Here is a 13,789-nt window from a genome sequence, read left to right as displayed (position 1 = left end):
CCCAGTTCCAGCTGAAGAAAAACAGCCCAAAAGCATGATGCTGCCACTATCATGCTTCACTGTGGGTATGGTGTTCTTTTGGTGATGTGCAGTGTTGTTTTTGCACAAAACATCTCTTTTGGAATTATGGCCAAAAAGGTTTCATCAGACCATAACACATTTCTTGGTTTCATCAGACCATAACACATTTTCCCACATGCTTTTTGGGAGACTTCAGATGTGTTTTTGCAAAATTTAGCCAGGCTTGGATTTTTTTGTTCATAAGAAAAGGCTTCCATCTTGCCACTCTACCACATAGCCCAGACATATGAAGAATACAAGAGATTGTTGTCACATGTACCACACAGCCAGTACTTGCCAGATATTCCTGCAGCTCTTTTAATGTTGCTGTAGGCCTCTTGGCAGCCTCCCAGACCAGTTTTCTTCTCGTCTTTTCATCAATTTTGGAGGGAAGTCCAGTTCTTGGTAATGTCATAGTTTGCACCATATTTTCTCCACTTGATGATGACTGTCTTCACTGTGTTCCATGGTATATCTAAATTATTTTGTACCCTTCTCCTGACTGATTCCTTTTAAGAAAGAGATCCCTCTGATGCTTTGGAAGCTCTCTGCGGACCATGGCTTTTGCTGTATGATGCGACTAAGAAAATGTCAGGAAAGACCTACTAGACCAGCTGAACTCTATTTGTAGCTAATCAGGGGCACTTTAAATGATGTCAGGTGTGTACTGACTCCTATTTAACATGATTTTGAATGTGTCTGCTTAATTCTGAACATAGCTACATCCCCAGTTATAAGAGGGTGCGCTATTCACTTATTCATGCAGTCTATCAATAGCATTAACAGAGCACTTTTTTCTCTGAGCCCCCCTTCCTGCATAGTCTTATTACTTGATCATCCTACCAGGAGCTCCTCTAGCAGGGTGACAACACTATTCATTATGTAGTGAAATGAAGGCAGTGTTATCACCCTGTAGGAAGGGGAGGTTTAGATAAACATGTAGTTTTATAAAGTGAGAAACAAATAAAAGCTGACCTTTATAGACAGCTAAGACAATTTAGCTCAGCTGTGTAGTTTGGTCTGGGCTTCTTTTCCTATTAGGCACTTGCTGGCCCAGTGCGTATGGCCTTAAACAGAAGTAAACTTTTATAATTGCACCTCTCTTCCTGGATTACCATTGAGTCCCACAGAACTTTCCAAAAATGGCATTAGAAGCATGTTATTGTGAATAATTTCTGTCCATGCTGCAAACCACACCATTTCCATCTAGATACATTCCACAAAATTATCACCATGAACACTTTAAAGAGAGCCCTGTGCTCCAATGAGAAACCATTATTTCCATGATTGCGGTATGTTCTTCATATAGCTCTCATCTTTTACCACAATGTACAAAATAAAAAAAAACATCTAGAGATGAATACCAGCTAGAACTTAAGAGAACCAAAGTCTGGCCTTGGCTGAGTTTGAAATATTCAGCAGATTCTTTTAAAATAATAACAACAACTTAAAATTACCTGTTTTAATACTTTAGTTGATAGAACAAACATTTTATGTTTTGTATAGCTGAAGACAATGAAAAACTATAAAAAAATAAAGGAAAAAAAAAACAAAACAAAAATTAGAGCACAGGATCTTAAAATGATTCTAAAGGTTTGTTTTTGAAAACAAAAACAAACATACTTACCTGCTCTGTTCAATGGTTTTGCACAGAGCAGCCCCAATCCTCTTCTTCTTGGGTCCCCCCCAAAATCGCTCTTGGTTCCTCTCCCTTGACCTGTGCGCCCAATAGCAAGCCGCTTGCTATGGAGGCACTGGTGTGTTCACTCCTGAGCCCCGCTCTATGCATCCATAAGAGACACATAGAGCTGAGGCTCGGCTCCCACTGTTGTGTCTCAGCCAATGAGGAAAGAGATCCAGGACAGCTGAGGCTCCTGTGCACATCGATGGATCGAGATGGGTGAGTATAAGGGAGGGACTGTGAGGGGAGCAGCACACAGAAGGTTTTTTATCTTCATGCATAGAATGCATGAAGGTAAAAAACCTTCAGCCTTTATAACTACTTTGAATATAATGTTGTTTAAAGGAAAAAGAGCTTGCTGTCCAGAGCATTCAACCTCAAAGTGCTCTAGGAATTTGAAATGGAGATTACTTCAGGTTACAGTTAGTAAAAATAAATGTTATTCCTTAAGAAACATTTATTCGTAAGCCCCCTTATAATATCCTGATATAAGAATTTATCCATGAAAAAAAAAATGTATATTAACTATATTTCACTTACAGCTTAAGACCACATTAATACGTGATCTATAGATGTCACTTTTTAATGCTGGCTTAAATAAGCAATTCAGCAGCCATTACGTCTACCCATATCTAAATTATCAGCATTAGCAGTTAGGAAAGACTGAAAAGTTTAATATTGGAACATCAGAAATAGAAACCCCATAGGAAAAAGTCAGTATTTTAGCAGTAATTACAGTAAACAAACGGTAAAGATTTGGATCAAGTTATTTGAAAGGTTGAGTCGGAAAAATAAACTCCAGTAAGATGGAGAAACCGCTTCCCAAGGTTTGTAAATGCATTTGTCCTGTGGGCAAGTAGCTACTCAAAACCAGCTGCCATGACAAAATCTTTTATCCTGTGCAAAAAATAAGCTATTGTTTACTGATCAATCGGCAGATAAAAATAAAAAACAGCGATAGAGATCTTGTGTGTGTTATAACCCAATGCCAATCTTGCAGACTGCTCCCAGGAATGTCAGGGAATTGAAAAGTGTACGCTTATATAAAACATATACCAGTAGCCCATAATTTTGTTACACTGTGTCTGCTGGAGTTTTCCAATATGACCTATTTGAGGGAGGCTAATGTTGGTCTCAGCGGTTTATGTTGCTTGTTTTTGGATATTATGGTTTCTATTTGCATATTTGAATAAACCATGAAGACATGACGAAATTCTTGCTATAATGGAGAAAACATCATGGGAAATTAATATTTGCATTCTAAAATGATTATGTTGAAGTGGCAGTTTTGGGTATGAGTGATTGGCAAATGGCAAAAAAGTAAAGTGATATAAAAAGTATCTCTGCAATAAACAGGTGCAAAAGGCCACAATGAGCTAGAAACTGTGTTAATCCATAGCAACCAGAGTTTGGTTTACTGTAGTCAAATTAGCAACAATTGATTTTGTATTGGCTGCTTAATCTATGCATAATATTATTATTGTAATTACTACTTCAGATATTTATATAGCATCAGCAATTTACGCAGCACTTCAGATATATATTGTATATTCACATCAGTCTTTGCCCTTAAGCAGCTTAGCTTTTTGCCTTAAAAAGCAAATACAGGCAACAGGCGAAATCAATCAGTAGTCTACTAATATTATCAAGTAAATACTGCAACTAGGTTAAAATCAGAGTTCACTCAAAATATCCCTATCTTCTCTGTAATTTGCTGCAGCCATACTGTCAAAGACCATTTATCAAGGTCAATAGGGAAGGGGGGCAGCAGAATCACACTTTTGGATCCTGTGCTGGGTAACTTTTTCTCTGCTTTCTTCATTGTTAATCTCATCCAAAATTCCAAGACAGATTTGAATTTAAATGGTACCTCTGAGGAACATTAGCATTACATTTTTACATCAGGCTTTTTGTATAAAAGAGGCAGCAAAAAGCCTGCAGTGGGTATTCCATCATCTCACGCAAGTATGCTCTAGGATTATTAGATTACCAGTAAAAAAGACTAAGGTAAATTGGTGCAGTAATGCAATGATAGGAAGAAGGACAAAGCAAAGGTTACGCTTCCTATGCATTTTATGGCTTCACAACCAGAGCTGTCCATAGGGGGACCACCAGTCCTCATGTAGGGGGCCCAGGCACACAGAGTGGCCTTAACAGCAGGGGGAATTGGTGTGGCAGGGCAGAGGGGCAATTACAGAAGGATGCCCTGTGCCCTCTACAGCAGATGAAAGCTGGTTTCTTTCATTCCCGCCAGCTTTCAGCTGCTGTAGGGAGAGATAAAGTCACTGTGCAACCCCACCGTCCCTTCCCACGGCGCTGTCAGCTTCCCTCCCTGTTGGCTGCCCTGTGTACAGGGCAGGGGTGGACTGACCATTTGAGAACTCAGGCACTGCCTGAGGGCCCGGGGTCAGTAGCGGGCCCCATGAGATGCCCCTGGTACCTTTCATAGGCTTTTTTGGGTGTGGTTTGAGTGTGGGCGAGGACACAGGGGCCCCATGATCCCCTATTGCCCGAGGGTCCCGTGAGTTGTCAGTCCATCCCTGGTACAAGGTATGTGTCAGGATGGAAAAAAGAGGAAGGGGTCAGTAAATATGTCAATTATCAGTAGTGATCACTTCTGTGTCCATTGATAATTCAACATAGTAAACTATGTTTACTATGCTTTAGTTTATGAATGAACAGGAACCCCTGTCTCCTGTTCATTCATCTTCAGTTTAGCTGAGGCTATAGAGAAAGGAATTGAAGAAGCTGTGTCCTCAAATTCTTTTTCTGTCCCAAAGGTGAGATGTTAGGGGTCTGATTTCTCATCAAAGTCCCCCCCCCCCAACAGCATTGTCAAAAAAATGTAAAAAATAATAAATTATTAAAAATACATTTTCAAAATTGTAAAAAAAAAGTTTAAAACACTGTAAAAAATTAAATTGTAAAATAAATATTTTTCAAAATTGCAAAAACTCATTTTAGAAAATTATAAAAAAATAATTTAAAAAATTAAGGGCTCATTCACACAGGTTCTCTGGCCCATTCAGTGTGAATGAGCTGTTTGCTTGTGTGGCGGAGCCATCTGTTATGCAGGCCATAGATGGGTCGAAAATAGGTCGAAAATTCGTCCGAAAGAATAATCGGCCGATTTTCGGATTGTTAGTGGGTGAATTTGTCGGCCATTTTTCATGATTTTGACACATTTTTTTAAACGGTTATGTTGGAAAAAAAACAGCCGATTTTGTTGATCGGCCGATTTTCACGGCAATGATGGGCAAATCGGCCGATCTTTTTACTGATTAAAAAAAATGCGCATGAGCCGTGACCTGCAAGAAGAAGGAAAAGAAGAAAAAGAAGAAGATGAAGACAAAGAAAAAGAAGAACATCTGTATCTATTTGTATCCATTTCAGATACAGATGTTTCTATTCGGATACAAATAGATACAATGTTGCAACCGCAATACTTTTATATGTCAAAAATAATAGCGGAGTGTCCCTGCAGAGAGCTCCACTATTATATTTGACATTTAAAAGTATTGCGGTTGCAACATTGTATCTATTTGTATCCGAATAGAAACATCTGTATCCGAAATGGATACAAATAGATACAATGTTGCAACTTTGCTATACTTTTAAATGTCAAATATAATAGTGGAGCTCTCCGCAGGGACACCGCTATTATATTTGTCGGCCGTAGACAGGACGAAAATCAGCCAATTTTTTTTACCAATGGTGGTAACGTCAGTCGATTGAACGACCGATTTTTCGTTGTTTTTTTTTTTTAAAACCGGCCGGCTTTCGTCCCGTCTATGGCCTGTATTAGTCTATGAGGATGCAGCAGCTGTATTAACACAACCAAAAGGTCCTATACCCATTTGATAGGTGTGCAAGTGTGAGTGAGAGGCCCGAATGCACTGTGTTTGAGACCGTACACCTGCATCCAGACACCTGTCAAATGAGGACCTGATGTGTTCATACAGCTGCTGCATCCCCCATAGCGTGACGTAGGCTGCCTGCACACAGCAATAGTCACATAAAAAAAAGATTCACACTGTACTGAATGAGCCCCAAGACCTAATTTGCATACAAAATTTTATTAACTCAATACAGTTTTATCTTTTACATTTAGCAGGAATTTTGTTAAGTTATGTTATGTTTGGGTCCGCTAATAATGATTTTAGTGTATGTTTACTGAAAATATTGTTTTGATATGTTTGGGTGGGAGGTTGCTTTCATGTAGGCTGATTTCTAACAGCAGCCCTGTTCACAACAGGTTGTAAACCTGTGGAATGAAAAATCAACAAACCATATCCTTTCTTAGCGTGTACTCTATCCAAAGCACCTAGCGTGATTTGTCTCCTCCCTCATTCCTCTGCAATCTGCATGAGTCACTTCTATACCAACACCAGACAATCCAGGGAGACAGCCTTGTTTACCCTACAGCACACAGCTGGTGATTGACAGCTTCAGCTGTGCATGTTTCCCTATGAGTCTGTGCAGAGGGGTGTGTGACCATTTCCTCCACTCAGGTCTCAGATTACACTGAGCTCTCCTCTCTATGCTCTGCAGTGTATGACAGCCGATCCTTGCCCTCTACCATCTGGAGCTGAGAAAAGCTCAATTCTGTACTTTAAATGACTGCAGAGGAGAGAGGGCTGCAGCTGTGGGAGGATTTTTTTTTATCTCTGTATCACCTGAAGTTAGTCACTTCAGTGGGTATATGAAAGGGCTTACAGCCACTTTAAAGAATATTGTTAAAACTTATTCACATAACAATACACTAAATTCTAAGTTATTCAAATTCCCATGGTACTTTGAATCAACTATTAAATTTGTTATTTTTCTGAGGACCACTATACCAAGTTCTGTGGACATCATGGAAGGCTATCCAACAAATATAGGATTTTCAGTTTGATTTAAAAAAGACCCAACATAAAATACTAAATTCACTAACTTAGTATATTATGTCATCTTTTAGAGGACAACAGAAGTCATGGAATCTATTACCATAAACATTAAAATATTTGAGTGATAGGTACAGTTTTCTAAATTACATTCAGGAAGGACTTGGTTGAATATAAAGCCAGTCAGTCTATGGGAACATTTTAAGTCTTAATCAAATCTGTCATATGATCCTAAAAATGTAAAAGTATATCCTTCCGATTTGTTACTCAAAAGGAAGAACTGTCTATCACAAAGTAAGGCTGGGAAGATAGAAATATAAACTAGCAATAGCAGACAGAACAGGATATTTTTGGACTTTCTGGTATTTCGTGTTGTTAATGCATTAGGGTTCTAATCAACAATTCAATCACAAAGCCTAGTTAAAAACACAGCAGAACACATGCCATAACTCTAATCAACCAATCAATATTAAAGAGCCTCACTACACTAGAATGATAAAATTGATACTGTTTGGATTATAGCAGTCTAAAAAAAAAACATCCCCTATGTATATATGTACTCTGTGAGACAGACCACATCTCAAGCACCTACAGTAATTCATGTTCTGTAGATACCTCTACATAGGTGGTTGAATTACATGGCTAAAACACAAATAAATTCACCTGTGCATATGAGATTAACCTTACAAAAGTTGTAATGTGGGCATGAATTGAAGGCAGGTATGAGAAACAGTATTTTGATCTGTCACATATGAAGCAACAGTTTGGAGGATCAGATGCAAACAATGCTGGAACCATTATTTTTACTCCATGTTTTTTTGTGAAATTGAATACCTAGCCTTTTGACCCAGGTGAGTTCACGTTAGAACATGTCAGAACATGCTTGAGTGCAAATGACTGTGGTTCACCACCATAGTGCTACACCACAGGCATTCCGGGAATTAAATTGTCACACCTCTTTGTTCTAATGGGGAGATTTCCCTTACTTTTCTGCCCTGGAAACACAAGAGAAAATCAGTGGAAATCTCCCCAAAGTGAACGGAATTCCCATTTTAGACAGTTGTCCCCAGAACATTTGCCCCTATTTGAAGAATTAACCTAAACTCTTGCTCTGGTAACAACTTTAAAATTGTGGGTTTTTCATCCTTTTCTGTGTTATATAATAAGGGTGTATCTTCATAGCTCAGACACAGCAAAAAAGAAGAATAAACCTTCAAGGGTCTAACATCACCACGCTGTGCCAAACTAAAAAACGTTTTGCCTTTATATACATTTTAAGAACATAATTTGACTTTTTAGTGACATAATATAATATTGCAAATTCATATTTTACAATTGCATATGCATCCAATAGGTGGAGGTCCTTGCTGCTTGCTTACCAGTCTATTCCTGGCTATTCTGTAAAAAAAAAGCCTGTTGTTTAAAGAACGCAATACATCAAGCTCTGATTTATAAACTGTAAATAGCTGAATAAGTAAGAACTGTGACTATAGTGTTTTAATAAAAAAGAAAACATCTGAATGCAATCAGCTTCTGTTCTCTAGAAAACCTCAAATGCTGTGTAGTTCCCAGATCATGGGTGAACCCTGTATTAAATGTTTTTTTTACTACATTCTTAAATGTAGTAAAAAAAAAAAAAAAGATACAAAAAGTTTTAAAATGTAAAAACTTTTTAAAAGTATAATTAAAGTCACCCAAAGCTATGAAAGTTTCCTTTTTAATATGGAAAAATATAGAACAGTCAGTATTAAGTAAGGAGCTTTTGATACCGGAGATAACTATTCAACATACAACCTTAACTCAGGAACTGTTTGGATAAAATCAATATCTCAGGCTCCCCCTACTTCCAAACCCCTAGTTCTCCCTCCTGACCCTTAGAGGTCCTTCATATATATTTTTTATCATTTTCATTATACTTAGACCCTGTTCACACCTGAGCGACACTGCTAAGTCACGGTTTTAGTGTGGCTTTTTGGCATGGTTTTTGGAGCAGCACCATTCCTCTGAATGGGCCTTCCTCCACTCCAAGAACATGCTAAAAAATATCATGTATCAAATTTCAGCATTGAGCCAAACACATTTTGTGATGGACGCTTCTTGTGCACTTTGTCATTGGGAAAATGAATGACATAATGACTCCTATCTGCATTTGAACTGTCAAATAATGGCAGCACAAGTGTGTTGCACATTATAGCATGTTTTGCATTTCTGCCCATGTTTCTGCTACACTCAGATGTGAACAGGGCCTTATCGTTTATTATGATGTCTGCCAGTCATGTGATACGGATAGTCCTTTTCTTTTGTTTTCTTTGCAATGATGGGCAGTCTTCTAAGATGCAGAGAACAGTACTGTCATAGTGATATCATAGCTGTTCCCTGCAGCACTGTAGTACATATGCAGGGTGCCATGACTATACACTCCACCAGGGGTTGAGTCCTTCAACTCATAGGAAGGAAGATGAACAATGCTGGGCATCATTCAACCCAGAAGAGGGCCGGACCATGTAAAGGTTTTTGGAGACGGTAATGGGCAGAAGGGGAGTATTGTAGTGAATGCTGCCAATTTCTTTTCAAAACCAAAAGGAAATCGATTAAAAAAAACAAAACAGAATTGGGGTTTTAAAGGAAATCTAATTGAACAGAATACAGAATGGTTAAAAATGGATATTGAAAAGACTGGACTTCACCAAAAAGAACAGAAATGGTATTATAGGGAGCTGTATATTACAAGAAAGTATTGCATGTTTTCTACATGTTGCTATAACAGAGAACATCACATTATCAGAGTTACCACAGCATTTATATGTGCATATTACTAAGTTCTGTTCAGCCCAATATTTTTGTTTTTAAAATATTATTTATTTTTGTCATTGCAGCTACCAAAGTTTGATAACGCCAGGCTAGAAAAGTCTATCTATATTTCAACAAAACTAATATTTGGAAAGAGAATCATGTGACTTGGGTCATAACCTGATTCCTTGGCAAGTTCTGCAGTCCAGTTGTCAGGGCTTGGATTTTATGTCATAACTGCTAAGACCTGTCAGTGCTCAGCCAGCTTAAATGCATATATGCACAGTAAACTAAACAGCAGTAACACTTAAGAAAAAATGTCCCTAATCTGTTTGTAATTTACTCTCACTGGGAAAAAAATGCTTTGGTTTCCTCAGACACCATTTACCCTTCATAACATCTACAAGTCACAACTTTATCTTTTCTGTCATCTGCTGTGAAAAGGAAAGTACTTACTCCAAAGTCAATCAGGAGATCCCAAAGTGCCAATCAAGCAGCTCCTGCAACAAATCAACATGCCCTTTTACCCTGAAGACATGTTTAAACAACACTTTAATTGATCTCTGAGTGTGGCTGCCCACAAGAACCATAATAAATAGGTCTTGTCCTCTAAAATAAGACCTTCAGCTAGGTCCCCAATCTCAATACAAGTCATAAGAAAACTCTGTTCCTAGATCAGAAAAAAGTAGCCATAGTGTCATGAAAGGCATACAGTATGAGTGTAATTTACTACTGTCTGATATATAGAAAATTGACACAATCAGTAGTCTTAACTACAGTATACATAATTCCAACTATGTATTTCATACTCAGTAAAAGTACATTGCTTTACACAAATATATCTTGGACATTCATATGGCAACTATGCAGTATATGGGCCAAGAACAATGCACTTTTATGATGTGCTGTGAATACAGAATTTGCATCTCAGGTGGAAAAACAACTATGGGGAGTCATTGGAGCAATGAACAACCTCCTGTTTCAGAAATGCAGTAAGAATTCATCCCTCCTTCATGAAAAAAAAAATGGGGGGAAAACTTAAAGCATAGCTAATTAAAAAAATAGCCCATTAATAGGTAAATAAAATACTTTTTTTGCAGAACTCACATTTAATTGAGGACAGTTTAGAAAAAAACTTATTTTCCAGCAACCCCAGTCCTCCAGGTTGAATGACAACCAGCATCATTCAACTCACTTCCTCTAAGCCACAGGTGTCAAACACAAGGCCCGCGGGCCAAATCTGGCCCTCCAGGCCATTTCATGTGGCCCTTGCACTTCTTCTGCAGCTACGGTACTCCCCTCGTCTCTGCCTCCACCTCGTCTCAGCAGTCAGCAGCAGAGAGAACAGAACTCATCCACCAGATCCTGCACCTCTCACTGCAACTAAAGCACCCCCTCATCTCCACCTACCCTGGTCTCAGCATTCAGCAGACTCTGGTAACTGACTCCACTCCTCCTATGGCCCTCCTTTAGACCCTGCACTTTCTGCTTCCCAGCTCTGCCCCCAAAGGGGGTGCAGGGTGATGTTAGGGAGGGTGGGGATTCTTGACATCTGATGTATAGGGGGGGTGGGGTGCGCTAGTCTTACAGATACAACCGGCCCTTTGAGGGCAACCACAATGCTGATATGGCCTACAATGAAATGGAGTTTGATACCCCTGCTCTAAGCCCAGCCTGTCAAGAATCCACCTAGTGTAGGATTGGACAGTAAGGGAGCAGCAGCTTTCTCATCCTACCAGCATTCGCCTTCTCAGCAAATAAATTGACAGGCTTCCTGTGATACTATCTATCCTACTCTGAGCTCTGTTGTACAGAGGACTGCAAGAAGCTCATACCAGGTCAAATTCAAATCATTACACTGCTTGCGTTTATTGTTGTATTGTTATTATATAGGATTTTTATAGTGCCAACAGAGCTTTACAACATAAGGGAAGACAGTACAATTACAATACAAATTAATACAGGAGGATTCAGAGGGCTCTGCTCATTAGAGCTAACAGTTTAAGAAGGAGGGCAGAGAGATACAAAAGATAATAACTGTGGGGGATGGGCTGACATAAATGTCCAATGAGACACAAATAGCAATAAAAATCTTTGGGAGTTCTGGCCTTCCCTTACTCAACTTTAAAAAAAAATGAAAAAAAAAAAAGAGTGTCCTCATTTCTTGTCCTAGTGACCTGTTGTCTCTGGTCCGGGACGTAAGTGATAATCTCCCCAACAGATAAAATGGAAGTTATAACCCTTTCATACTCCATCCAAAAGTTAGATACTCTGCCGTGGATATTATGTCAGCCATAAATGTCAGCTTTTTTTTGTCAGTTTTGACAATAGGAAACAGTTTTATCAGTCCACAGCTAGATCACTTAGCTTCCTAACCCCTAACACAATGTATTCTCTATCCCTTACTCTGCTTTTTTTCTATCACTGCTGTTCTTGGTGATTGTCTCATATTAATACATACTGTAGCTAATTCAAATATCTAAAAGCCTGCAAGACAATGCCGGAAAATATATATATATATATAAAAAAAAACCAAAACATTCCACATCCTGTTCTTAGAAAGCGCACACATTCAAATACAAAAGTCAACACGTCTTGGTTTGATCTGACTGGGCATTTCATTCATTCTGGTTTATTTTAAATGAACAGTCTACTTCCAATACCTTTGGAGGTAGAGTAAGAAATTAAGCTAAGAAGCAGGAGTCATGCCTATTATCTAGAGCTCTCAAGGGTATCATGTAATCTGAGGTCACAATCGAGGCAACAGAAGCAATGTCACAATATCACAGAATGGGCCAATTCAGGGTTCTCCTGGACAGACAGAAAGGTCAAGTCTTATGGCACATAATTGTATTAAAACACAGAGTTCAGTACACACTTTTAGAAATCTCATCTGAACAAACAAGACAGGGTCATTGGCAGGTTAAATTAAATCAGACTATTCACTTGCACAGTTTTTTCACATTGCATTAAATGTTTTTATGTTGAAATAATAATGTTTAAAAATGCAAATATACACATATGGCATGATCTCAATCTCATCATATAGGCAACATTATCATAATGCAAAGCTAGAATACACTTGAGTTCTTGTACTTTCTATTTGTTCTCAAAACTTCCAAGTTTAAATGTTATCTATTATATACTAAATTTTGCAGCACTTAAAAAATATGCTCAAGCAAAACTAAGAAATGAGTGGATGTAGACCTCTAAAAGGCTACATAGGCTATTTATGGAAATGAATTGCTTAAGAAGTCACGTCCGCCAGTCTCCTACTCCCAGGAATCCCTTACCTTAAGATCAGGGCAAAAGCAGCCTTAACCTTTAGGGCACATTGTGTACATTTTTCAGGACCATCTTTAATTGATCGATTGGACCATGGGAAAACATTCCCCCCCCCCATGTAATTTTGCTCTCCACCTGCTCTGGGACATACAATAAATAGCAGCTAAACTAAAAATCAGTTTACTGCAACAGATCGGGCAGCAATTGCAATTGATTGCAGGAAGAAACAGCATATCATTACCAGTCACTGCCTGGTTGCTAGAGGTTACAGCACACATTACGGTTCACTGATTAGTTGCTATAGGTTAAAGCACATGATTTTGCAGGCTGGGTGGTTGCAAGATATTACTACACATCATTATTATTATTATTATTATATTATTATACAGGATTTATATAGTGTCAACAGTTTTCTCAGGGCTTAACAATATAACGGGAGACAGTACAGTAACAATACAGTTCAATACAAGAGGGATTTGAGGGCCATGCTCCTTGGAGCTTACAATCTAGGAGGGAGGGGCTAGTGGTACAAAAGGTCGTAACTGTGGGGGATGGACTGGTTGGAAGAGTAGAAGATTCCAGTATTAGCTGAGGGCAGGATAGGCTTTCCTGAAGAGATAGGTTTTCAGAGATCGCCTAAAAGTGAGCAGAGTAGGCGATAGTCTGATAAATTGGGGTAGAGCGTTCTAGAGGATGGGGGAAGCTCTGGAGAAGTCCTGGAGATGAGCATGGAGGAGGAGACAAGGGAGCTAGAGAGTAGGAGGTCTTGTGAGGAGCGGAGAGTAAGGTTTGGGTGATATTTAGAGACAAGATCGGTGATGTAATTTGGGGCAGAGTTATAAATGGATTTATACGTTATTATTAGTGTTTTGAATTTCATCCATTGAGCAGCGGGAAGCCAGGGGAGGGATTGGCAGAGAGGGGTGGCAGATACAGAATGGTTAGTAAGGTGGATGAGTCTGGCAGCAGCATTCATGATAGACTGAAGAGGGGATAGCCTGCGATGAGGTAGGCCAATGAGGAGGGAGTTACAATAGTCGAGGCGAGATATAACAAGGGAGAGAATAAGTTGCTTAGTGGTTTCCGT

At 38.9% G+C, this 13,789-nt stretch overlaps 1 protein-coding gene across 1 annotated transcript in view; it reads right to left on the bottom strand.

Annotated features, from left to right (window-relative positions):
• Positions 1-13,789, bottom strand: part of LRRIQ1 (leucine rich repeats and IQ motif containing 1) — a 238,741-nt gene that overhangs the window by 19,976 nt on the left and 204,976 nt on the right. The window lies entirely within an intron of this gene.

This window comes from Staurois parvus, unplaced genomic scaffold (assembly GCF_062004578.1).
Source record: "Staurois parvus isolate SC_StPar_1 unplaced genomic scaffold, SC_StPar_1.0 ptg000025l, whole genome shotgun sequence".
NCBI classification, from domain to species: Eukaryota; Metazoa; Chordata; class Amphibia; order Anura; family Ranidae; genus Staurois; species Staurois parvus.
Note: the sequence above shows the minus strand (reverse complement) of the source record. Positions and strands in the feature narration are given on the sequence as shown.